We start from the raw sequence: 4818 nt of genomic DNA, 5'->3' as shown, positions 1-4818 counted from the left end.
AAAATCTTTGTATCTGTATTCATCAAGGAAATAGGTCTGTAATTTTCTATTTTTGTGGTGTCTCTATCGATTTCAGTATTAGGGTGATCTTTGCCTCATAGAAGTATTTGGGAGTATTTCTGTTTCTTCAATTTCCTGGAAAATCTTAAAAATGTTGGAAGCAGTTCCATTTTAAAGGTTTGAAACAGTTCACTATTGAATCCATCTGGGCCATGGATTCTGTTTGTAGGGATACTTTTGACCATCATTTCAATTTCCTTGGTAGTGATAGGTTCAAGTATTCCAAATCATCTTTGTTCAGCCTTGGGAGGTAATTGGAATCCAATAATTTATCAATTTTTTCAAGATTCTCTCATTTCCTGCTGCAAAGATTCTCAAAATAATCTCTGATGATCCTATGGATTTCTGTACTTTCTATTAGGACACCCCACTTTGCATTTCTGATTCGATTTATTAGAATTCTTTCTCTTTGTTTCTTTGAGAGGCTTCTCATGGTTTATTGATCTTATTTATTTTCTCAAAGAATCAGCTTTTTCTTTTATTGGTCTTTTGGATTCTATTTTGGGATTCTAGCTCATTGATGTCTGGTACAAGTTTTATTATTTCCTCCCTCCAGCCTAGTTTGGACTACTTTTGTTGGTCATTTTCCAAAATCTTCAGCTCTAATTTATTCATGTAGGCCCTTTCTTTCTTCCTGATGAATTCTGGCAGAGCTATAATCTTTCCTCTTAACACTGCTTTTGCTGTGTCCCACAAGTTATGGTAGCTCGTGTCCTCATTCTCATTTGTTTCTGGAAACTTTTTATTTCCTCTTTGATATCTTCTCTAAGCCAATGGTTGTTCATTACTTCCCTTAAAGAAAATATTTCCTTGCTGAGCTTCAGTCTGTTTGATCTATGGAGACGTGACAAAGAAGTGTTGAAATCTCCTTCTAGTATTGTGTTGCTATCAATGTTTTTCTATAAGTCAATTAGAAGTTGTTTTTAAGTATTTTGCTGGTCTGTCATTAGGATCATATACATTGAGGAGGGTGAGTTCTTTCTGATGTACATATCCCATGACCACTAAGAAATGACTTTCACTGTCTCTGATAACCTTTAGCCTGAAGTCCATGTGGTCTGATACTAGTATGGCCACTCCAGCTTTGTGGAGGTGATATTTTCTTGAAAACTTGTTTCCCAGACTTTTACCTTTAGCCCATGGGTGCTTTGATTGTTCAGATGTGTTTCCTGCAGGCAGCAGAATGAATGTTGGTTTCAGTTTTCTAATTCATCTTCCCATTCTGTGCCTCTGAATTGGCACATTTAGTCCATTGACATTGAGAGAGATTTTTGTGATTGGGATTTGTGCTCTCTTTATGTAGAATTTTTGTACTTGTGGGGATTGTCTTAGCTTAAAGTAGACCTGTTCATTCTTCTTGCAACAAAAATATGGAATGCTTTACAAGTTTGCATATCATCTCTGTGCAAGGACCATGCTCATCATTTTATCATTTCAATTTTAGTATATGTGTTAAACTTAGTAGGAGTTAATTTTTCCATATTTTTCTCTTCTTATTACTTTGAGTGTTGTCCTTCCTCACTCCTATGGCAGACAATGATTCCTAATCAAGGAATGTATTTCAAAGCAGCATGAATAAATAGATTTAGAAATTTAATGTCCCAGAAAGAAAAATATGGTTTTTACCATATTATCTTTTACCATACCCTAGGCATCAGTTTTACAAAATAATTCTTTTGGAAGATGGGATATGAGTTTGTTTAATGTCGTTCCCTGAAACCTTAATTAAGACCATTAAACTAGAGCCTTTTGCTTTTCTCGCCTCAGTCTCATGTACATCTCCAGGAAAAGGTGGATGGTGTTGTCTGCACTTTGACCACCTTGAATGTATGTAGGATTTTTCTCCTGAAGGATGAGGTGAGAAGCATATTGACGATTTCATTCCACCTTATTACAAGTTCAACTTGAACGGAAGGTGAGACTCATGTGGCTCCTATAAAGGACAGAACAAAGGGTCTCAGTGAAGTTTAATGGCCAACTGATATCAACAACATAGATGACTCATAGTAACCTGTGTGCATCTTTGTGTATAGTGAGTTTCATATCTACTGATAGAGATTCTCAGTCATGACACATGGGAAAAACGGATCTGTAATTAAAAATCTAGTTCTCTGAGCAGAGTGGGCTCTCTGACGTGATTGAACAAGTTTGTAGTAATTTATTACTAAGCACATAAGTATTTTCAATGATGCGTACTTTTCGATCTAAAATTATTCCAAATATGTCTAAAACAACAGTCTCCTGACCTCACACCTGGCTTTCCTCACTGGGGCCCCTTGGAGATGGCGGGGTGAGATTCCCTCACCGCCCTGAGCATAGCCCCGGCAGCTGAAGACCTCTGCAACCAGCCATAGGTACGCTTAGAGACCACTCTTCCCAAGCTTGAAGGAGCCTCATGCATGAAGGAACTGGAAGAGGAACCCAAATGTGCGGGACCAGGGCATGAGATCTCCATGGCTGCTCAGATCAAGAATGTGCCCGCTCCTTCCAGATCCCCCATCTACTAGTAATTAAGTGTTACAACCACAAACTACCCCTGGATCCATGTAATTCCCTAAATAGCCAACATCCAGAGACTGGATCTTATTTAGAAGACAGCAACTCTGATTGTCCAGTTCTCACTCTCAGAGAACCTGGTAGGCTTCTGCGAGTATCTTGCCCGCATGGTGGAGTCTTTGTTTCTGGTCAGTTTCTTTTGAGGTACAGAAGCTGCTTAATTTAAGATAGTTCCCTTTGTTTATCTCTGCTTCCAGTTGCTTGTCAAGTGGCGTGTTATATTTGAAGATACCTTTAGCTTCAATATCGTGGAGGGATTTGCCAACCTTGTCATCACTGTACCTGAGGGATTCTGGTGTGATGTTGAGGACTTTGACCTATTTTTATCTGACTTTTGTGCATGGTGTTAGGTAGAGGTCTGAGCTATTTTTTTTTTTGCATGCAGCTGTACAGTTTTTTCTGCACCGTTTGTTTAGAAGGACTCTCTTAAACCACTTAACGTTTCTTGCTCCCTTATCAAAGATTAGATGATTATATATTTGAGGGTGTGTGTCAGTATATTCAATCCTTTTCCATTGGTCTGCAGCTGAGCCTTTGTTTCAGTCCCATGCTGTTCTCATTATTATCGTTTGCAGTAGAGTTTGAGGTTGGGGAAGGTGATGCCTCCATCGTCTTTCCCCCAAGAATTGCTTTAGCTATTCGTGTGCGTTTATTGTTCCATGTGAATTTCAGGAATGCTTGATCAATTTCTTTGAAGAATGTCATGGGTATCTTTATAGGGATCAAGTTGAATTTTTACAATGCTTCTTGGAGAATTGCCATTTTGACAATGTTAATTCTCCCATTCCATAAGTAGTATATATGTTTCCATTTCCTCGTGTCCTTTTTAATTTCCTATTGTATAGGTCCTTTACCTCCTTAGTTAAGCTGATTCCAAGGTTCTTGATTTTCTGAGGCACGATTATGAATAGGATTGCTTTTTCATGTCACTTTCTTCTCTCTCATTATTTGCATATAAAAATTCCATAGACTTTTCGGTATTGAGTTTATAGCCTGCAATTTTACTATAAAAGTCTATTGCCTCTAGGAGTTTTATCGCAGAGATTTTAGTATTCTCTAAATATTGTATGATATCTTCTGTGAATAGTGAGAGATTATTTCTACCTTTCATACATGAAAAACCCTTAATATCTTTTTCTTATCTATTTTCTCTTCCAAGTACTTCCAGTACTACATTGAACAGAAGAGCCAAAATGAATTTTTACTTAGCACATTCTGTCTGTAAATTTCTATGCTAAGAACGGTGGAAGAAACAGTGATATCTTAGTAATTTACAAGTAAATTATGAAGACAGATAATTTAAAAGAATTTCTTTGTATAAATTTCCAAAATGTGTAGCTTTTATTAAATATATTAAAAATAAATCGTAGGTCTTGATTATACCATGAAGATTGTTTTCCTGTTAGAAGTTACCCTTCTAAAATGCAATAAAGAGACACATTTTGAAAATGTTGATTATTCCTTCATTCATTCAATGAATATTTGTTAGTCTGGTTGTGCAGTGCCTGCAGGAAGTCAACCTGTACCCTCAGGTGAGTGCATCAATAGTCTGATGGTGTCTTCATGCTTCCTGATAACCTCAAATCGCCACTGTGCCTCTGGCTGGCTCCCAACAACTCAGGACTACGTTTCCCGAGAAATTAAACTCCCGAAAGATATGTGGGGGCCATGTTCACAAACCCACCCCTGGCTCAGCTATACAAGCTAATGGATTGGTCTTGTTTCAGAGACCCATAGACAAATCTCGAAGATATCAACAGCCACAGTTAACCTTGGAACTGCAAAAGGCTGAAGACACTAGGGTAAATCGGAGGGAAGCAGTTTAGTTTGGTGCCCAACCAACCAAAACCCAGTGCAGCCACTTTCTCCCACAATACAAAATCGCCACCATGCTCTCCTCTGGTTTCCACCGTCTCAGGATGGCTCTCCCTGAAACATAACAGCTGAAAATTCGGATATGTGTGTTTTGTGACTGAAATCTCCAGGCTTTCTCTGGGCAGGATGGGCATCCCACACCCACTTCCCTGTACTTATGGAAGCCTCAGCAGTCATTTCCATACCTCAAAGCTACTCCAGGCTTACCTTCCTGATAAAAATGCTAAATTCCTTGAACAAACATGATGACCTCTTAGTACCTTTATGAGACCCTTAATGCACAAAATAAAAAGGAGACAAAGAGAAAGAATTAAAGATCCTGCCATA

At 38.2% G+C, this 4818-nt stretch overlaps 1 pseudogene; it reads right to left on the bottom strand.

Moving 5' to 3' along the window:
* Positions 1-1424: 1424 nt before the first annotated feature.
* LOC130037091 (uncharacterized) lies at positions 1425-1518 on the bottom strand (annotated as a pseudogene).
* Positions 1519-4818: the final 3300 nt, after the last annotated feature.

Source organism: Sorex fumeus, unplaced genomic scaffold (genome assembly GCF_029834395.1).
Source record: "Sorex fumeus unplaced genomic scaffold, SorFum_2.1 ptg000070l, whole genome shotgun sequence".
NCBI lineage: Eukaryota > Metazoa > Chordata > Mammalia > Eulipotyphla > Soricidae > Sorex > Sorex fumeus.
This window is presented reverse-complemented; position numbering and strand designations above follow the sequence as displayed.